Source organism: Medicago sativa, chromosome 8 (genome assembly GCF_051527215.1).
Source record: "Medicago sativa cultivar Bolivia chromosome 8, Bolivia_mono, whole genome shotgun sequence".
Lineage (NCBI taxonomy): Eukaryota > Viridiplantae > Streptophyta > Magnoliopsida > Fabales > Fabaceae > Medicago > Medicago sativa.
This window is the reverse complement of record NC_140756.1, coordinates 55,306,768-55,330,040: the sequence shown is the minus strand read 5'-3', so window position 1 is coordinate 55,330,040 and position 23,273 is coordinate 55,306,768. Positions and strand designations below refer to the sequence as shown.

Sequence of the window (23,273 nt, the reverse complement as noted above, 5' to 3'; positions counted from 1 at the left end):
CAGTGTTTTTGCTAAGGCTCGTGATCTATGCCTGGTATCCCGATTTGAGATCCCTAAGAAGTTCAAGGTGCCAGATTTTCACAAATACAATGGAACTTCTTGTCCACATAGCCATGTCATTCGGTACGTCCGAAAGATGGCCAACTACGCAGATAATGATGCGCTGATGATCCACTGCTTCCAAGATAGCTTGATGGAAGATGCGGCAGACTGGTACACTGGTTTGAGCAAAGACAATATCCACACTTTTGAGGAACTCGCTGCTGCTTTTGAAAATCATTATGAGTTTAACACCCCCTTGAAGCCGAATAGGGATTCTCTTAAGTCTTTGTCTCAGAAGTCAGATGAAACCTTCCGTGAATATGCTCATAGATGGAGAGGGGCAGCCGCCCGTGTTTCTCCTCGCCTTGATGTGGAAGAGCTAACACAGACATTCCTGAAAACTCTGAAGAAGGAATATGTTGAAAGAATGATAGTCTCTGCTCCAAATAATTTTTCCAATATGGTTACTATGGGAACTCGTCTAGAGGAGCTGTCAGAGAAGGTATCATTGTTCTTGAAAAGGGGGAATCTTCAGCTACCGCACCTAAGAAGTATGGTAATGGCCACCATAAGAAGAAAGAATCCGAAGTAGGGATGGTATCTGGTAACCAGTCTACAGCTGCTGCTCAGTTACCCGTGCCCTACCAATACATGCAGTACTCTCAACATCCTTTCTTCCCGCCATTCTACCAGCAATATCCTCTGCCACCGGGTCAACCACCAGTGCCCGTTAATGCCATTGCTCAACAAGTACAACAACAGCCTCCTGCTCAACAGCAACAACAGCAACAACAGGGTCCTCGACCCAAGACTTATTTTCCACCAATACCAATGCGGTGTGCTGATCTACTCCCAACTCTACTCACTAAGGGACATTGTGTCACTAGGCCGGGCAAACCTCCGCCTACGCCATTGCCTCCCAGGTACCGACAGGATCTCACATGTGAATTCCATCAAGGTGCTCAAGGCCACGATGTTGAGGGTTGCTACGCTCTGAAATATGTTGTAAAAGACCTAATAGACAGAGGACGGTTGACTTTTGAAAATAGTGTTCCTCATGTTCTCGACAATCCACTTCCAAACCATGCTGTCGTTAATATGATCGAGGCTTTCGAAGGAGTTCGTCTTCCTAGAGAGGCTCCCGCTTTAGATGTCCGTAATGTTGCCACTCCTTTGGTGCCACTACATGTCAAACTTTGCCAAGCTTCTTTGTTCAATCACGATCATGCCTCTTGTTCAAAATGTCTTCAAAATCCTATGGGTTATTGTGTGGTGCAAGGTGATATACAAAGCTTAATGGATGACAAGCACTTGATTGCCAGTGATGTTTGCGTGATTGTGCCAGTTTTTCATGATTCTCCGGCTGAAAGTGTATCTCAGACAAGGAATGTTGAACCCTTAGTGATCAGGTTACCTGGCCCAATATCTTACGCCTCTACTAAGGAAATCCCTTACAAGTATGATGCAACTATGATCGAGAATGGGGTGGAAGTGCCTCTGGTATCCCCAGCCACGGTTGATAACGTCGCTGGAGAAATTACAGCTCTGAGAAGCGGAAAAGTTCGTCCACCCTTATTCCAAAAGAAGGTGGTTACACCTGTTGCTACAATAACTCCACCAGTTGCTCCTCCTGTTGACAAGAACGCCGGCCCATCAGGCCAATCTATTGAGGAGTCTAATCTGGATGAAATTCTAAGGCTTATTAAAAAGAGCGATTATAGGATTGTTGACCAACTGCTGCAAACTCCGTCAAAAATATCCATCTTGTCTCTGCTCCTGAGCTCAGAAGCTCACAGGAAAGTGTTAATGAAGGTACTGGAACAGGCCTATGTTGATCATGAAGTCTCCGTGGATCAGTTCAACGGAATAGTGGGTAACATTACTGCTTGCAATAACTTGGGGTTTGGTGATGATGAGCTCTCCGAAGCAGGGAAACACCACAACTTAGCTTTGCATATCTCAGTACACTGTAAGTCTTACATGATATCCAATGTGCTGGTGGACACTGGATCATCATTAAATGTAATGCCTGAGTCTACACTGAGACAGTTGAGTCATCATGCACTCTCTCTAAGAGGAAGTAGTTATTTGGTTAAGGCTTTCGACGGATCTCGCAAGGATGTTCTTGGGGAAGTAGACTTGCCAATTACCATTGGTCCTGAGACATTCTAGATCACTTTCCAGGTCATGGACATCAATGCTTCTTACAGTTGTCTCCTTGGGAGACCATGGATTCACGACGCTGGGGCAGTAACTTCTACTCTGCACCAGAAGCTCAAGTTTGTGAGGAATGGTAAGCTTGTCACTGTACATGGTGAAGAAGCATATATGGTTAGCCAAGTGTCATCTTTCTCTTGTGTTGAAGCAGGGTCCGCTGAAGGGACGTTATTTCAAGGCTTGACTGTTGAAGGTGCAAAACCCCGGAGAGCTAGTGCTAGTATGGCTTCATTGAAAGACGCCCAGAAAGCTGTTCAAGAAGGGCAAGCTGCTGGCTGGGGCAAAGTGATACAGGTTTTGGAAAACAAGCGTAAAGAGGGCCTTGGGTTTTCCCCGACCTCAGGCATTTCAACCGGGACCTTCTATAGTGCTGGGTTCATCAATGCTATTGCTGAAGATGCTGCTGAAAGTAGTTACGTGCCTACGTTTGTTGTACCGGGAGGCACCATGAGGAACTGGGAGGCCATTAATGTTCCTTTAGTCATGCATGCTTCCATGTAATGTGTCTTGTTGCTCATGCTCTTTTGTTTTCAAAATAACAATCCTTTCGCTCTGCCCAAGGCGAAAGTGATATCATTGTAAGGGCATGTTTGTTTCGGCATTGCCGTTATCAATAAAAGTTGTCGTCTTTTCCGCGACTCTTTGTTTTTTTTTACTTTTAGTGCCTTTTTCTTGGAAATAATGGTAATTGATAGATCTCTGGCAAGTGCACCAAATACTATCGAAGTAGTAAAAATATCGATCCCACGAGGACTGTTTTTAATCTCAATAATTCAACTACGTTGTATTTTAGGATGTATAAAGGTTATTTTGATTTGCCACTAGGCAGTAGATTGGTTTGATTGCATAAAAGTAACTGCTACAAATAAATTGGTTTTCAAGAATAAGAGAGAGATGAGTTTAGGTCTTTCGAATCATCTATGTTCCCCTAATTGTTATGTTGCACCTATTCGTATGAATGATCCTCTAATCCCACGATAGTTAACAAAATAGTCCTAATCAATCCCTTGAGTTAGGACCCTCTTCTTAAACTACAGCCCTTAATCCCTTAGGTGGTCTAATAATCTTTGAAGGTTTAAAGCACGTTAACCTAATATCACTAATAAACGATTATCCATTCCTAGACTAACCATGTTTATTAGAACAATTCAATAGGTCTAAGTAGAAAGCTATGGTCAGTAGTCATTCATTCTCACAAAATCATATTTATATTTGATCAGGATATAAAAAGCATTAAGAACAATTGAATTGAATAAAGACTAGAATATCATTCACAATAAATAGAGTTTCACAACATAATATCTCAATTAGGGTTACAACGAATCATCTCAGACCTAACCTCTAATGGATTTAGCTACTCATAATAGTGTTTACAAATAACATAATCATTAGAGGTAATAAAACATACACAAAGTGGTTGGAAGATGAAGAAATCGTCCTCCTGGTCTTCCTTGCAGTTGCAAAATCGCACTTGGCTCTCTAGAATTCGTAACCCTTGTTTTTGGAATAGACTTCAGCATAAATAGGCACAGAAAATCGCCCAAATCGTGTCACGTTTTAAGTGAATCGTGACACGTTTTTACCTTCTGGAGCAAGAAACTGAATTAGGGTTTCACCAAATCGTGTCACGTTTTACCAATCGTGACACGTTTTCATAATGTCGAACCAAACCTTTCTGAAGCTTCTTAAATCGTGTCACGTTTCTGATAAATCGTGACACGTTTTCTTTCTTTGTATTTTCTTCAGTTTTTCTGCTCTTTTGCTGCATAAGTCTCCTTGTGAACTCCATTTTTGTGCTAAAATACATATAAAATTACGTAATGACAAGATGTCATCACAACCCCAAACTTAAACCATTCCTTGTCCTCAAGGAATTTACTTGCAAAGCTGACAATTGACAGTGAAATAACAATTACCTATTCAAGCAGTAGTACCCAAAAGTTCAACACCTTACTAGCTAAAGATGAGCTAGTCTGACTTGTATGCATCCACCAATTCACAACTCCACGCAAATATTTGAAATAGGGTTCTACCAGTCGACATGCAGGTCTACATATTACCATACGCTTGAAAAGTTTCTCAACATCAATCAAAGTCAATATCATTACACACTTTTGAGGTCTTTAGGGTTATAACGGGGCTTAGGTGAAAGGTGGGATACGTTTGGATAAGTAGGCTACACAAAATTTGAGTTAGGCATTCCTACGAAAGTTAAAGCACAAAATTCAATCCAACACATTCATTCAGCTAATAGAACCACAGTTGCAAAGGTACTAGAGAATATTTATAACTTTTAGGGACAATCGAGTTTGAAGTTACTCGTATGTTTCAAAGTTTGGTCCCTTTTTCATCATTCATTTCATTTTTTTTTTCATACACCAATTTTTGAATGTATTTTTGCATTTTGCATGACAATTCTTTTTCTTTTTGTTCTCTTATTCTCTAGTACCCCCACCCCAAACTTAATTGGTTGCAAATTCCAATAGCAACCCCAAACTTAATCTTTAGCAACATTCTACAATGCCTAACTCAGAAAAACAATAAGGGACAAGTCCTAAAAGTCTCTAAGTTTGTAATGTAGTTTGTCACCGAACAAAAAAGTTCTAATCCTACCGGCTCAAAGTGGCTAAGAAAAGGATAAAGTTTAACAATTATAATCAGGGTAGGCTTCAAAAGGCTCACAGGACCAAGCACTTTTGCCTCAGTGTGTAATTAACAAAGACCAATCAATAATAGAGAAACAATGCAAGTTCTAGAAATGTAGTTGCATGGAAAACTAAGCTAAATATAAGTAAATTGAAAAACAAAATATGGCAATGAACCTTATGGCTGAGATTTCTGGGAGTATGTGACTACCTAGCAACGCCGTACACTTCGCCTTTGAAAACCAAGTCACTCCTCCTTTTGAACTTTTGGAATACCACTTGAACAACTATTTGTTATCAAACTGTAAAAAGTCAACTAAACAAACAAATTCATCAATAATAAACAAGTGCAGGAATAATTACATAAACGGGGAGTAAAACCGAGTTAAACTTAATTAAAAGCAATTAAAATTGTTCGAACATAAAATTAAAGTTACATAACCAAAGTGCTGAAACAAAAACAGAAAAATACAAAATAATGGGCCATCAGTAGCCCACTCAATCATGCATCTGGTCCTCTGGAATCCAAGTATTGGGGTCCTCCTCTGCATAGGTATCCTCCCCAAAGTGCTGCCTAGACTGAGCTCCACCAGCAGCAAAGTCAGCTCGGATCTCCTGCTCTCTATCCTGAGCTCGACCTCTGGTGACATCAAAGTAGTGGTCCATAGCCTCCTCGGACCCATCAAAGCGCTCGAAAGACCCAGTCATCTTCCTCCTGTTGAGGCAGACCGCCTCAGTGAACTCCTGACCAAATCTCGGACGGTTCCAATACTCCTGATCTGACACCTCATTCATCCAGTTGGCATGGCCGAACATGTAGTCCAGCATCATCGGATGAATGGGTGCATAGGTACCCTGCTGACTGCTCCCCTCTCCAGCAAAAGTCTGACTCTGAGGTGGTGGCTGTGGTTGTTGTGGTGGTGGCGGCTGTGGCTGTCCTGCTGCTGCTGCCTCGGCACCCATGATAGTCTGCATGCGGTCATGATAATCCTTGACAAAGCCATCCATGTAAGTGTCGGTGATGGGCTTCATCATTGCTGCACTCAAATCATTAGCAAACAAATCGCACTCCTCCTCCTCACAAAGCCAATTGATAAGGCTCAAATGAGGGAGTGCCTTCTTGGTACCTGAAGCAAACATATAGATATTGTCGGCAATTAACTCACCAACATTGATGGGTGCACCATCAAGAATAGCAGACAGCGTCAACAAGCGGGGCAGCGGAATCTCTGAAGTACAAGAGGTGCCCTCAATAGTTTGCACCACAAAAGATGCCCACGCCTTTGCATGGGGCTTGAAGTCAGCCCTCAACAGCATATGTGACCCTCCATGCCACTTAGCACCTTCAACACAAATCTGCAATAGCAACTCCTCCCACCTTTCATCATCCCAATTCTTGCACTCCTCCATCCTCCTCTTCACATCACAAATCTCCGGTGGCACAATCTCCAGCAACTGATTAATCCTCTCCGGGCTATAGTCTATCTCCTTCCCCCTCACATAGGACACATACTTCCTCCCCATATACCTAGCATTGGAATAGAATTCTATCCCAATCATTTTGTTGGCCTGCTCAAATATCATACTCACGAGACTCCCACCCTCTCTCAGTGATCACTTGATGGAATTCGGGGTTGGAGATGAGTTTGGTGAAATCAAAACCTCTCTCCGGGATCACCCTATAGCCTCGGATGTCCTTGAAACGGTCACGGGCATCAGTATTATAAAACCGGTGGTTGATGGACGGTGGGGGTGCGGTGTTAGGGCTAGGTTTGATAGGTTGTTTGCGTTTGGGGGCGATTTTGGCCTTTTTGGCTGGTTGGGCTGTGGCTTGGGACTTGCCTTTGTTGCGGGTCTCAACCATGGTTAGGGTTAGGGTTTGGAGAAAAATGGATATTAGGGTTAGGGTTGGAGTGGAGAGGATTGAGATGTTGGATTTGGTTTGTTTGTGGGTGAAGATGAAGGTTAATGGTGATGGTTTGATGATTGGAAGATGAAAAGATGAAGATTTGTGGTAGAAAAGGGTTAGAAAATCGTAGGTTAGGGTTCTGGGAAAATTTTGGCAGAGTTTAGCTACTTTTGGAAGTGAATGGAATGAAAATCGTGTTGGGTATATTTATAGACTGGGAAAATCGTGTCACGTTTGGCCAAAAACGTGTCACGATTTGGTTTTGTAACGGTTAAATTTTTGAAACTGCTAAAATCGTGTCACGTTTGGGCTAAACGTGTCACGATTTCTCTTTTTGAAAATTTTTCTTGCCCAGAAATCGTGTCACGTTTTGGCCAACGTGTCACGATTTCTCAATGTCGAAATGCACCAGTTTGAGACTTAGAAAAAATTTTAGGTGCCAAAAATCGTGTCACGATTTCATCATCGTGACACGTTTTTGGAAATGTCGAATGGCACCTTTTTTAACTTAGAAAAATTTCTGAGAGGAGCTTCAGAGGGAGGGCAAATCGTGTCACGTTTTGCCCAAAACGTGTCACGATTTGCACAGTATTGGAAAACAAAAAATTTTCTTTCCTCTGTCTGTTTCAGCTAAAATCTTTTTGTGTTTTTGAATATTTGAAAGCAATAAAAAGAAATAAGAAATACTACCTGAAATCTACATGTGGGTTGCCTCCCACCAAGCGCTTCTTTACCGTCACTAGCTTGACTCATGACGACCCCTAAGGATCATTCAAAATAAGTCCTACCCTTGCCTTCGGTAGGTCGCCACCCAGATATGGCTTAACTCTTTGCCCATTTACTTTGAAACTTCGGTCACCTTCAGGTGTCATCAACTCGACAGCTCCATGAGGTGACACACTTTTCACCAAGAACGGTCCGGACCACTTTGACTTGAGCTTTCCAGGAAACAGTTTCAACCTGTAATTATACAACAAAACTAATTGCCCACAGTTAATATCCCTAGACACTAAGTTTTTGTCATGATACCTTTTAGTCCTGGCTTTATAAATGAGCACATTTTCATATGCTCTAAGCCTCATCTCCTCCAGTTCATTAAGTTTCAAGAGTCTTTTCTTACCAGCGGCTTCTTGATCAAAGTTTAAGGTCTTAATGGCCCAGTATGCCTTATGTTCTAGCTCAACTGGTAGATGACATGCCTTTCCATAGACTAACTGATAGGGTGAGAGCCCGAGGTGAGTCTTAAAGGCAGTCCTATATGCCCATAGTGCGTCATCTAATTTTTTAGACCAGTACTTCCTATTTGACGCAACTGTTTTCTCTAAGATTTGTTTCAGCTGACGGTTTGAAACCTCTGCTTGACCACTTGTTTGTGGGTGGTAGGGAGTTGCAACTTTGTGCCTTATGTTATACTTTTTGAGCAAATTTTCAAGAAAATTATTGCAAAAGTGCTTCCCCCCATCACTGATCAAGACTCTAGGTGTTCCAAACCTAGTGAAAATGTTTTTATGCAGGAAGTTAACAACTGTCTTAGCATCATTAGCAACACAAGGTATCGCTTCAACCCATTTAGTGACATAATCAACACAGACAAGAATATGAAGAAAAGAGTAAGAGGAAGGGAAAGGTCCCATAAAGTCGATGCCCCAACAATCAAATGGTTCAACTTCGATGATTCCTGATAGGGGCATCTCATTCCTCTTAGAGATGTTACCTGTCCTTTGGCATTTGTCACAATGTGCAACAAAGTCGTGGCAATCTTTGAAAAGGGTGGGCCACCAGAATCCACTTTGCAAAATTTTTGCCGCGGTTCTTTCTCCACTATGGTGGCCCCCATAAGCTGAGCTATGGCAGTGCCACATGATACTATGAGCTTCCTTACCTGCAACACAACGTCTTATCAAACCGTCAGTTCCTATCTTAAACAGATACGGGTCATCCCACAAGTAGTGGTTTGCATCCTTGAAGAATTTTTTTCTCTGAGGATAGGTCATATCATCAGGAACTATGTTACCGGCCTTAAAGTTTGCAATGTCAGCAAACCAAGGCCTTTCTCCAATAGCAAACAGTTGTTCATCAGGAAATTCGGCCTTGATGGCCTTCTCTTTGTTTGTCACCTCATCATTTTCCAGCCTTGATAGATGATCAGCTACTACGTTCTCTACTCCTTTCTTGTCACGAATCTCAAGATCGAATTCTTGTAGCAAAAGGATCCACCTCAACAGCCGAGGCTTTGAATCCCCTTTGGTCAAGAGATATTTAAGAGCTGCATGATCTGTAAAAACAATGACTTTGGAGCCTATTAGATAAGAACGAAACTTTTCCAATGCAAAAATTACCGCAAGCAACTCTTTTTCAGTTGTGGAATAGTTAATTTGATTCTCATTTAAAACCTTGCTTGCATAGTAAATTGCATGGAAAAACTTGTTCTTGCGTTGGCCTAGAACTGCACCAACAGCATAATCACTTGCATCACACATAAGTTCAAATGGTACATCCCAATCGGGTGCAATGATTATTGGTGCAGTTACCAACTTTTTTTTAATCAAAGAAAAAGCATTCAAACATTCATCATCAGAATTAAATTCAGTTTCTTTGACCAAGAGGTTACAGAGGGGCTTGGAAATTTTTGAAAAATCTTTTATAAAACGCCGATAGAAACCAGCGTGCCCCAAGAAACTTCTTATTCCCTTAACATTAACAGGTGGAGGGAGCTTCTCTATAACCTCTATTTTAGCTTGGTCCACCTCTATGCCCTTCGCACTTATTTTATGCCCCAAAACTATACCTTCGGTCACCATAAAGTGACATTTTTCCCAGTTTAAAACAAGGTTAGTTTCGGTGCATCGTTTAAGGACAGCATCTAGGTGAAATAAGCATTGATCAAAAGACTTACCAAACACAGAAAAGTCGTCCATAAATACCTCAATATTCTTCTCTATCATGTCAGAGAAGATGGAGAGCATACACCTTTGAAAGGTCGCCGGCGCATTACACAGCCCAAAGGGCATCCTCCTATAAGCAAATATACCAAATGGACAAGTGAAGGCTGTCTTCTCTTGATCTTCTGGAGCTACCGCAATCTGATTGTACCCCGAATACCCATCCAAAAAGCAATAAAAGGCTTGGCCAGCCAACCTCTCAATCATTTGGTCCATGAATGGTAAAGGGAAATGATCCTTCCTTGTTGCGGTGTTCAACCTCCGGTAGTCTATACACATCCTCCAACCAGTAACAGTACGGGTGGGTATTAATTCATTTTTTTCATTAGCCACCACCGTCATTCCACCTTTCTTTGGTACCACGTGGACCGGACTTACCCATGAGCTATCAGAGATAGGGTAGATCATACCTGCATCTAGTAACTTCAGCACCTCTTTCTTTACCACTTCCTTCATTGTTGGGTTAAGTCTCCTTTGAGGTTGAACCACCGGTTTGTATTCAGCCTCCATGTGTATTTTATGCATGCAATAAGCTGGACTAATACCCTTCAAATCAGAAATGTTCCACCCCAAAGCTCCTTGATTGTCTCTTAACACCCTCATTAATTTTTCTTCTTCCAAAGGTGTCAAGGTATTGCTGATGATTACTGGTTTAGAGGCATCCTTAGTGAGAAAAACATATTTCAAGTGAGAAGGGAGTTCTTTTAATTCTGGATTTTTCTCTCCTTCTCCACTCAAAATAGGAGCATCCATAGAGTGCTTACCCATTAATTCTTCTATTTTTACCGGACCCAACTCTTGCTTGCTTGCTGCTAGTTGCTTCACACAATCACTTACTTCAAGATCTTCATCATGCTCACAACTCTCTATAGAATTTACAATTGCTCTTTCAAGAGGTTGTGGTGGTTGAGGTTCACGAGAGTCGTCTTCTACTATTTCTTCAACAACATCAATCCGGTAACACTTGGGGTTTTCCTCTCGGTGTTTCATTGCTTCGAAGATATTGAACACCACTTGCTCATTATGGAACCTCAACATTAGCTCTCCCATCTCAACATCAATCAAAGAACGACCAGTTGCAAGGAAAGGTCTTCCTAAAATGAGTGGCATATCTTCATCTTCAGCCATGTCTAAGATCACAAAGTCTGCTGGAAACACAAGATCATTAACTTTGACTAGCACATCTTCAAGTATGCCAACAGGATAAGAGATTGACCGATCAGCTAAAGTAATGGTCATTCTCGTTGGTTTTGGCTCCCCACACTTGAGCTTCTTCATCATTGAAAGAGGCATCAAGTTGATACTTGCTCCTAGATCATATAAAGCTCTTCCAATGTCTACCGGTCCAATGGAACAAGGGATAGTAAAAGCACTAGGATCTTTCAGCTTAGGTGGTAGCTTCTTTTGAAGAATGGCGCTACAATTCTCGGAAAGAGAAATATTTTCATCATCTTTAGGCTTTCTTCTTCCCGTTAGCAAATCTTTCATGAACTTGACATACAAAGGCATTTGATCAAGAGCCTCACTGAAAGGAATATTCACTTGAAGTTGTGAGACAAGTTGCATGAACTTCTTGAATTGTCCTTCCTCCTTCTTTTTCTTCTTCTCTAGATGAGGGTAAGGAAGCTTCACATATGATGGAATAATTTGTGGCTTGTCTCCATCTTTCAAGATTTGACTCTTTGACTTCCTCAAGATTGAGTCTTCATCTATCAATTTCTCACTTTTATCTCCCTCTATTTTTTTCTTCTTTTCATTTTCAACTACTCCATGATCATTTTCTTTTTCAACTACATCGTTCTCCTCCACCTCAACTACTTCATCAACCTTCTTTGGAGCTTTTGGAACTAAAGGTGTCAAAACCTTTTTGCTCCTCAATTCAATAGCATTGCAAGACTCATTCTTAGGGTTATCTTTAGTATTACCTGAGAATCCGCCTTTGTTTTGTTCAGCCAACTGCTTAGCTAATTGCCCAAGTTGAGTTTCTAGCATCTTCCTGGAGGCTTCATTGTTCTTTCTTTCAGCTTCTTGACTCTTCTTCATCTCCTCAAAGTTACCTTGAGTCATCTTCATGAAATTCATCATAGTTTCCTCAAGAGCTGATGGCTTTCTTTGTTGTTGTGAAGGAGTGAGCATCTGAGAGTTCAAAGCGTTGTTATTTGAGTAGCTTAGATTGGGATGCTTGTTGATACCTGAATTGTAGTATTGATTTTGCCTTTGATAGCCTCCCATGAAGTTAGCCTCCTCACTTGATCCTTCTGGAACACATTCACCATTTGGATGTTCTTCACCACATAAATCACACTTGATTGCAGCTACTTGTTGTTGCTTATGAGCCAAAGTGAACCTTGAAACTCCTTAGTAAGAGCCTCTATTTGTTTGTTCATAGCTGCTTGGTTAGCAAGGATAGCAGTTTGCTCACTTACCCCAAACACTCCTCTTTCTTTCTTCTTAGCTTGATCACGATACTCATTGCCAGCCATGTTTTCAATTAGAGCTTGAACTTCATGATCAGTTTTACTTTTGAGACTACCTCCCGCGGAAGCATCTAAGAACATTCTAGTGTTTGGTGTCACCCCCTCAGTGAAGATTTGGAGGTATTGTTTCTCGGTGAACTCATGATTAGGGCATCTCTTCAGAAGCAAATTGAATCGCTCCCAAGCATCATACAATGATTCACCTTCTCCTTGCTTGAAGTTAGAGATCTCCATCTTCTTTTCCCAATATTTAGACATAGGGAAATACTTCTCCAAGAACTTCAGCTCTAACTCTTCCCATGTTTGGACAGTCCCGTTTGGAATTGTTAGCAACCAATCTTTTGCTCTTCCCGTCAAAGTGAAAGGGAACAGCCTTAGTTTCTTCTGTGCTTCAGTCACGGTGGCTGGTTGCACACAAAACTCGCAAGTTTCAGCAAAGCGGCTCAAGTGTTCATGAGGACTCATAGCTTCAGTCCCATCGAATTGCTTGTCCCTCAAACCGTTGAGGACAGTTGTCTTGATGTCGAAAGCTACGGGGTTAGCTGGTTGAAAAGTATGGGTCAGTTGACCGCGATGAGTGGCTAACCCGTAGTCTCCTAGCTTAGGTCTGGGTGGTACAACTCCTTCCATAGTTGCAGATTTAGGAGAAGCAGATGTTTCAGATTCAGTGGAGAGTGGCTCCGGTATTTGTTCTCGAACACCCGGTGGAACGGAATGAGCTAACCTTTGCGACCGGACAGTTTTCCGAAGTGCTCTAGCAGTCCTTTCAATTTCTGGATCGAATTCGAGATCGTCGGTGCTCACTTTACCTCGCATAAACAGCAAAATACCTTAGTAGCACTGCACAATGCAAGGTAACCAAATGAATATGAAAACAGAAAAAAAAAAATAAATAAATAAAAACAGAAAATTAAATTGCAAAAATCCTAAATTATAACGTAATTGCCTTGTTGAAATAAATCAACAGTCCCCGGCAACGGCGCCAAAAACTTGATAGATCTCTGGCAAGTGCACCAAATACTATCGAAGTAGTAAAAATATCGATCCCACGAGGACTGTTTTTAATCTCAATAATTCAACTACGTTGTATTTTAGGATGTATAAAGGTTATTTTGATTTGCCACTAGGCAGTAGATTGGTTTGATTGCATAAAAGTAACTGCTACAAATAAATTGGTTTTCAAGAATAAGAGAGAGATGAGTTTAGGTCTTTCGAATCATCTATGTTCCCCTAATTGTTATGTTGCACCTATTCGTATGAATGATCCTCTAATCCCACGATAGTTAACAAAATAGTCCTAATCAATCCCTTGAGTTAGGACCCTCTTCTTAAACTACAGCCCCTAATCCCTTAGGTGGTCTAATAATCTTTGAAGGTTTAAAGCACGTTAACCTAATATCACTAATAAACGATTATCCATTCCTAGACTAACCATGTTTATTAGAACAATTCAATAGGTCTAAGTAGAAAGCTATGGTCAGTAGTCATTCATTCTCACAAAATCATATTTATATTTGATCAGGATATAAAAAGCATTAAGAACAATTGAATTGAATAAAGACTAGAATATCATTCACAATAAATAGAGTTTCACAACATAATATCTCAATTAGGGTTACAACGAATCATCTCAGACCTAACCTCTAATGGATTTAGCTACTCATAATAGTGTTTACAAATAACATAATCATTAGAGGTAATAAAACATACACAAAGTGGTTGGAAGATGAAGAAATCGTCCTCCTGGTCTTCCTTGCAGTTGCAAAATCGCACTTGGCTCTCTAGAATTCGTAACCCTTGTTTTTGGAATAGACTTCAGCATAAATAGGCACAGAAAATCACCCAAATCGTGTCACGTTTTAAGTGAATCGTGACACGTTTTTACCTTCTGGAGCAAGAAACTGAATTAGGGTTTCACCAAATCGTGTCACGTTTTACCAATCGTGACACGTTTTCATAATGTCGAACCAAACCTTTCTGAAGCTTCTTAAATCGTGTCACGTTTCTGATAAATCGTGACACGTTTTCTTTCTTTGTATTTTCTTCAGTTTTTCTGCTCTTTTGCTGCATAAGTCTCCTTGTGAACTCCATTTTTGTGCTAAAATACATATAAAATTACGTAATGACAAGATGTCATCAGTAATGCCAGAAAAAACCAAAACATCTGTATTTTCTTATTAATTTCAAAAATCTGCATGAAAAACATTTTTTTCTAAAATCATCCCAATCATATTATGCAGATTGAACCATAACAAACCCATTGAACACAGTGACCTTATGGTTCCTCCAAATTTTGGATTCCCCGTATACGAAGCTGAAGATGAGGAGGATGATGAAGAGATACCGTATGAGATCACTCGACTGCTTGAACAAGAAAGAAGAGCCATTCAGCCTCACCAGGAAGAGATTGAGCTTATCAACCTGGGTACTGAAGAGAACAAGCGAGAGATCAAGATCGGTGATGCGCTTGAGCCAGAAGTGAAAAAGAAGATTACTCAGCTTCTCCATGATTATCCAGATGTCTTTGCATGGTCCTATGAAGATATGCCGGGTCTAGATCCCAAGATTGTGGAGCATCGGATATCGACAAGACCTGAATGCCCTCCTGTCAAACAAAAATTGAGAAGGTCCCGTCCAGACATGGCTCTTAAGATCAAGGCTGAGGTGCAAAAGAAGATTGATGCGGGTTTCCTCATGACAGCTGAATATCCTGAGTGGATTGCCAACATTGTACCAGTACCAAAGAAAGATGGGAAAGTTCGAATGTGTGTTGATTACAGAGATCTGAATAAAGCCAGTCCGAAAGATAACTTCCCATTACCTCATATTGATGTGCTTGTTGACAGTACTGCTCAGTCTAAAGTGTTCTCCTTTATGGATGGTTTCTCTGGCTACAACCAGATACGGATGTCACCTGAGGATAGAGAAAAGACGTCCTTCATCACTCCATGGGGAACGTTCTGTTATAAAGTGATGCCATTTGGCTTGATAAATGCTGGTGCAACGTATCAGAGGGGCATGACAACTCTGTTTCATGATATGATTCACAAAGAGATTGAAGTATATGTTGACGACATGATTGTGAAATCAAGTGAAGAAGAGCAACATGTCGTGTATTTGAAAAAGATGTTTGAAAGACTAAGAAAGTATAAGCTGCGGTTGAATCCTAACAAGTGCACATTTGGTGTAAGATCTGGAAAGTTGCTAGGCTTCATTGTCAGCCAAAGAGGCATTGAAGTTGATCCTGACAAAGTCTGAGCCATCAGAGAGATGCCGGCCCCTCAAACCGGAAAGCAAGTCAGAGGTTTCCTCGGACGCCTGAATTATATTTCAAGATTCATATCTCACATGACTACTACCTGCAGACCAATTTTGAAACTGCTCAGAAAGAATCAGCCTGTTGTATGGAATGATGAATGCCAAGAAGCTTTTTATAGCATTAAAGAATACCTGTTGGAACCACCTATCCTTGTCCCGCCAGTGGAAGGAAGGCCTTTGATTATGTACCTGTCAGTGTTGGATGATTCTATGCGTTGTGTTCTCGGCCAACAAGACGAGACTGGAAAGAAAGAACATGCTATCTACTATCTGAGCAAGAAATTCACCGACTGTGAAACTCGGTATACAATGCTTGAAAAGACTTGTTGTGCTTTAGCTTGGGCTGCCAAACGCCTACGTCATTATATGGTGAATCATACAACTTGGTTGATATCCCGAATGGATCCAATCAAGTACATCTTTGAGAAGCCTGCTGTTACTGGAAAGATTGCACGTTGGCAAATGTTGTTGTCTGAATATGATATTGTGTACAAAGCCCAGAAGGCAATCAAAGGAAGTATCCTTGCTGAGCATCTTGCTTGCCAACCTCTTGATGATTACCAGCCAATTAAGTTTGATTTCCCTGATGAAGAGATTATGTATCTGAAAGCAAAAGACTGTGAAGAGCCACTGATCAATGAAGGGCCGGATCCCAATAGCAAATGGGGATTGGTGTTCGATGGTGCTGTTAATGCTTACGGTAGAGGGATTGGAGCCATTATTGTAACTCCGCAGGGGCACCACATTCCTTTCACTGCTCGAATAACTTTTGAATGCACAAACAACATAGCTGAATATGAAGCATGCATCTTGGGCATTGAAGAAGCCATTGACCTAAGAATTAAGCACCTTGACATCTATGGAGATTCTGCACTTGTCATTAATCAGATAAAGGGTGAATTGGAGACTCATCATGAGAAGCTGATCCCTTACCGTGACTATGCAAGACGTCTGTTGACATACTTTACCAAGGTTGAGCTGCACCATATCCCTCGGGATGAAAACCAGATGGCTGATGCTCTTGCTACTTTGTCTTCCATGTTTCGTGTGAACCATTGGAATGGCATGCCCGTAATCAAGGTGCAGCGTCTTGATAGACCCGCTCATGTGTTTGTTATTGAAAATATGCCAGGTCAAGCTGATGAAGATGTGAATAATGGAAAACCTTGGTATTATAATATCAAACAGTTCTTGCAGAATCATGAATATCCACCTGGTGCTTCCAACAGGGATAAAAAGACCTTGAGAAGATGGGCTAGTAAATTCCTTCTGGACGGAGAAATCCTATACAAGAGGAACTATGACATGGTCTTTTTAAGATGTGTTGACAAACAAGAAGCTGAGAAATTGATGCATGATGTACATGATGGTACTTTTGGGACCCATGCTACAGGTCACACCATGTCAAGAAAACTGTTAAGAGCCGGCTATTACTGGATAACAATGAAGCGTGACTGCCACAGACATGCCAAGAGATGCCACAAATGTCAAATTTATGCTGACAAGATTCATGTACCTCCACATGCCCTCAATGTTATCTCCCCATGGCCTTTCTCTATGTGGGGCATTGACATGATCGGAAGAATTAAACCAAAGGCTTCTAATGGACATCGTTTCATTCTAGTGGCAATTGACTATTTCACCAAGTGGGTTGAAGCTGCTTCCTATGCAAATGTAACCAAGCAAGTGGTAGTGAAGTTTATCAATAATAACATCATCTGTCGATATGGTGTTCCCAACAAGATCATCACTGACAATGGTTCCAATCTGAACAATAGCATGATGCAAACTTTATGTGAAGAATTCAAGATTGAACATCACAACTCTTCTCCTTATAGACCTCAGATGAATGGTGCAGTTGAGGCCGCTAACAAGAATATCAAGAAGATTGTTCAGAAGATGGTCACTACTTACAAAGACTGGCATGAGATGCTACTGTTTGCCTTGCATGGTTACCGTACTACAGTGCGCAGTTCAACCGGGGCAACTCCTTTCTCTTTGGTATATGGCATGGAAGTAGTTCTCCCTCTGGAAGTGGAGATTCCATCTCTTCGTGTGATCATGGAAGCAAAATTAACCGAGGCTGAATGGTGCCAAAGTCGGTATGATCAGTTGAATTTGATTGAAGAGAAGCGTATGGATGCTATGGCTCACGGACAATTGTATCAAGTGTGAATGAAGAATGTGTTTGACAAGAAAGTCCGACCTCGAGAATTCAAGGAAGGCGAACTTGTATTGAAAAGAAGGATAAGCCAGCAACCCGACCCAAGGGGCAAGTGGACACCTAACTATGAAGGTCCTTATGTTGTCAAGAAGGCTTTCTCTGGTGGTGCTTTAATCCTTACACACATGGATGGTGTCGAACTTCCAAATCCTGTTAATGCCGATATAGTTAAGAAATACTTTGTCTAAAAAGAAAAGAACAGCGTGGTAGGTCGAAAACCTGAAAGGGCGGCCTAGGCAAAAATGCGCTTCCCGGTGGATCGAAAACCCGAAAGGGCGATCCAGGCAAAAGTTAGGGACAAAAAAAATGAATATGAAAAAGCTCGCTGAGATTGTACGCAACTCAGGCAAGAATGAGCGTCTCGATGAGCCGAAAACCCGAAAGGGCGGTTCATGCAAAAATGAGAATGATAATCAAAGATAAGTAACTATATCTGGCAAATCACCATCGCCCCTTGGGGCATCTGCAACTGTCAATGATCTTCTTCATCAGAAGCTTCTGTACTTGTGAATTCAAAATTTCTATGAAATGTAGCGGTCATCGTGTTCAATGTACCACCAACCAATAAAATTACCATTTTCCAAGTTTTGTAAATCCGTGAAGTCATGCCTTTGACTGACTCTCACTCTTCTACATCAATTTGAGCCTGTGCTATTGTTTGAAACACTATTTTTCTTTCTATTTTCAATGCTATATACAAAATATTTCCTTTCTATTTGATAAATGTCAATGTCTGAAACAAGCATCTTTGAAAATTGAAAAACCTTTTTCTGTCTATTTTGAAAGCAAACCTGACCAATAAGGTACATTCCAGTGAAACATGCATGAATAAATGAGTGTCAATGTCTATTCCAATACGTGTTACAAGCAGGTTGTTCCCCAGGATGATCTGTGGTCAATGGCAAGAATGAAAAAACAGAATGGAAATTTGAAAAAATACAAATGAAAAGCTTGCTAAGTTGAAAACCCGAAAGGGCGACTTAGGCAAAAATGAGCACCCCGCTGATTGATAACCTATGAAGGCAATTCAGGCAAAAATGGGGCAATGAAAAGAATCTATTCCCGGTGAATCGAAAACCCGAAAGGGCGGTTCGGGCAAAAATGGGATTGAAAAATGAAAAATAAAAGAAAAGAAAGAATGAAATGATATGAAAAGCATTGACCACAGCTACAATTATCCAATGCTTACCCAGCACTGACACGCCTAACAACGGCGACCTGTATCAAAGAATCTTCCAGGGTTCCCCCTTCTGCAAGCTTTGTATATGTGATATGATATATTGCCCTCAACCATGGTTTTGATACGTCTTTCAACGACGGTCTTTCCAAAGAGGATTTCCTGTACATGTTATAGCACGAGCCACTACGTGCCCAATCTTCCAATGTTTTGTCTATTTCTGTGAAACTTCTCTGTCAAACTACAAACCAATCATTCATTTCAAACATTCATACATGCATAATCATGCATTTTGTGTGCTCATACATTTAATAATCTTGTTAGACCATAAATACATGTTGCATCTCCAATCTCCACTTTCAATTTAGTTCAATCTCAACTTTCAATTCAACTCAATTTCAATCTCCAATTCAACTCAATTTCAACTCTCCAATTCAATGTCTATGTCTCTGACTATTTTCAACTTCCAATATCTCTTTCAATATCAACTTTCAATTCAATTCAATGTCTCCGTCAATTTTAATTCACTCTCAATTCGCTCTTGGGCCAACAATAATGGTCATGTCTATCTTCAAATCAAATCAATGTCAGTCTACCCTCAATTTGTATCTTTTCAAATCAAACTTCCAATTTGTATCTGGTTATACGTCTTGTTATTGGTCAAGTGGCTAGTTCGATCCAAAGAACAGCTTGTACCTGTTTACATGCCTATGCTTCCGGTCAAACGACAAGTTCGATCCAAAGAACAGTTTGCACCCGGCTTACGTTTTGTTATCGGTCAAACGACAAGTTCGATCCAAAGAACAGTTTGTACCAATCTACATGATGCGATATTGATCAAGCCGCAAGTTCGATCCAAAGAACAGCTTGTATCAACCTTTTGTCTATGTCTCTAGGTCAAACGGCAAGTTCGATCCAAAGAATAGTTTGTACCTGTCTATCTGTTTGTGTTTCCAATCAAATAGCAAGTTCGATCCAAAGAACAGCCTGTACCTGTCTTGTATTTCTATTCCCAGTCAAGCGGCAAGTTCGATCCAAAGAACAGCTTGTACCCATCTTCTGTTTGTATTCCATGGTCAAGTGGCGAGTTCGATCCAAAGAACAGCTTGTACCTCTCTTTTGTCCCCTGGTTTGTCTACCCTGTCAATGTCTACCTAGATCCCCAGTGATATGACATGCTCTGTAGACTCCAGTTGTTTGTCTTGCATTCATAATCAAAATGTTGCATGGCATTTATGTTTCTTGAAAATGTGAAAAACGTATTTTTATGTCCAAAAACAGTGCAAATGTTAATATTTAAGTATCTTCGTCCCGTCAAATCAAAGACTTCGTCTCTTGACTCTCTGGACAAAGAAACTTAAATAGGGGCAGCTGTTATATACCCTAATTTTGGACCTAAAAATACTTATTCAAAATATTTCTTCTATCTTGAATATATGTCTATTACTCTTGAAGAATTGCCAACTTGATATTGTTTACACTGACATTTTACCCTGCTTTATCTCTCAATTTAGCTTTAAAAATCTTTTCAACTGTGTATTTGTCTATGTTTTCTTGCATTTCAAGTCATTTGAATTTGTCTCTGATCAATTGCATATTTCTCTGCATTTTATTTCAATATTGTTTGCAAAATTCATGAAGAAGGGTATTTTAGTCTTTTCCTGCATTCAAATTCATTTTAGTCCTTGAAAATTGTTTGAGTCTTTCCAATTGGTCTGAATATGTCCTTGTTTCAATCCCATGCTAAAATCCATTTTAAAAATCACAGTTGAAGTCATTTTGAGTCAGTTTAGCCCCAAGGGGCATTTTAGTCATTTCCTGTGTTAAAACGCTGTTTAAATCCCTAAAACTTGTCTCTGAGTCTTTTCATTTAGTTTGTATAAACTCTTGCTTTAATTCCCTGTTAAAAACCATTTTAAAATTGCATTTGAGTCATTCTGAGTCATTTTAGTCCCTAGGGGCATTTTAGTCATTTCACACAAAATTTCGACAGAGAGAGGTTACTTTGAAGTACCTCATTTAAGTAGTTGGTTCAATTTAGTCCTTTTTGTGTTTTTTATTTTTGTTTCACTTTAAGTTTTTTTTTCAATTACCAATTTTAATTCATTTTTAATTTTACTTTTTAGTCCTTTTTGCATATTAGTCCTTCGAAGTTTTGAAAATTGCATTCAGGTCCTTATTGTTTAAAACTTATTTTTTTAGTCCTTTTTCTAAAAATTACAGAATAGTCCCTTTTCATTTCAGTCCTCAAAATTTCGCAAGTTTTCATTTTTTTAAGTCCTTTCACTTTAATTGCAGATTAGTCCTTTTGATTTGCAGATTAGTCCTTTAGGTTTTCATAATTTGCAGATTGGTCCCAAAGTCAAGTACAGTGTCCAATTCAACGTGGCAAGCACCTATTGGCTATCAAATACACATGTGAAGCTATAAAAGGATCCAATCATCACAATCACCATGAATTGAATGCCAACTCATTACAATCACAGAAACAGAATCACACATGCTCTCTTGGCAGTTACGATCAAAAACAAAAGAAACCCATAAATTCATCCCCAATTCATCAAACCCTAAATTTCCAGAACAAGGAATTGGATCGAATTGAAGCAAATTCGTTGCAGTTCTCAGAGATTCGAGTTCGAATCTTCATCATTGAACTGGAGGAACTGCAATCCAAGCACAAATTCAAAAGAATTGTGCGATCACAGTTCAGAGAGGTGAGAAGAAGAGAGATCGAAGCAGAATCACATCAGTGAAGAAGAAGAAGAGAATAACTGATTTATTTTCAGTTCAAGAACTTACCAGAAGCATTCGCAAGGATCTTTTGTTCGAATCTCCGAATTAAAACCAGGTATTCCTCAAAACTCCTTCGTTTTTCATCGCAAAAGCTCAACGAAGATCCACAAACACAAATAAACGGTGAATCGAAGAAGAACTTTGAAAAGATTCGAAAAAGTTTGAAACGAAACCCTAAAAATGTAAATCTTCAAAGATACACCGTTTATTTTGTAAACCCAGGCTCATAATCATAATCAGTGAAGAAAATAGTGTAGATTAGGGTTTCATTTCAAGAAGTTACGAAAAGTTTTGAAAACCTAAAAACCGTAAGATTCAAGCATAGATCTGTTCACATGTAGGCCTCATTTTGAAAAATAAGTTTCAGAATCATGAAAAGGAAGCAAAGACGAACACAACGGTGTAAAGATTTTCAGAAAAGGTGTTCAGGTGCGGCGGCGCCACCGGCGAGCCACCGCACCTCTTCCGTTTGTGTTCGTCGGAGAAGACGACGGAAAGGAAGAGAGAAGTGAGAGCTTCTCTCACTAGGATGAGAAAAGAGAGAGAAAGAGAAGTGGGAAATGGCCTTGGACCGGCCTCTTGAGCTTTTAAAGGAGCATGAACCAAACCGGTTCACCTGAACCAGTCTGGTTCACTCCTGGACCATGTGTTTGCACCGTCTGATCTAGGATTTTAGGAACTGGATCAATCCAACGTCCCTGGTGCGTTTGGATGATCCAGGATCCATTTTCCTTTGGGCCTGGGTTTTTTCCTTCATTTTTCCTGTGTTTTTTGCTATATACACCCATATATTTGCTATCTGAACCCTTATGTTTTTAATTTTCATGCAAAAAAAATCCAAAAAATTACCAGTGTATTTCTTGATGTTTCTAGTTGTTTTTGATGCTTTTTATATGTCAATGTTGACTTGAGAAATAGGTGAAAATATTTTTGTCCTTTGTTAGTTCAATATGTTCTTTTTTCATTAAAAAACTTTGTGAAAATTGCCAAAAAATAATTCCCATGTGTTTCTTGATGTATGTGTGACATTTTGTGATGATTTTACATGGTCAAGAGTGGGTAAGAACATAGGTGATTTTCCTTGTGTTGATTTGGTGTCTTTTGCCAATGTTTGTGAAGTTTTTGCATGATTTGATTCCAATACTTTGTCCCATAATGATTGATTGCTTGATGAATAAACTTTGTGATGTGTTTGCCCTTAATTTAGGGTATTTGGTACTGTTTGTGATGAATGTTGTTAGCTTCTTGTCCTACAAGTCATGAAAATATTTTGCTTGTGGAAATAAAGGGTAAGAATATGTCTATGAATATGTCATAACTCTTGGCTTGATACTTCTTTGTGATTCTCATGTCATGGCTGAAATAAAAAACCTTTGAAGATTGTCATGATATGGGGATTATAGGTCACATGCTTGTTTAAGTGTTATGACAAATTTTGGGCATATTTTTTCTACTTTTATGTTAAGTTTTTCCCTTTTGTCAAAGCTTTTTAGTGTTTCTTCTTGCTTATAATTTCTACTCTATTATGC

The 23,273-nt window shown here is 40.0% G+C and overlaps 1 non-coding gene and 1 pseudogene across 1 annotated transcript; both read left to right on the top strand.

Moving 5' to 3' along the window:
• The first annotated feature begins 1,140 nt into the window (after positions 1 to 1,140).
• LOC146899656 (uncharacterized) overlaps positions 1,141 to 23,273 on the top strand; it is a 30,809-nt pseudogene continuing 8,676 nt past the window's right edge.
• Positions 12,369 to 12,474, top strand: LOC146899657 (small nucleolar RNA R71). The gene has a single exon (XR_015024423.1). It is a non-coding gene; the product is annotated as a small nucleolar RNA R71 (small nucleolar RNA).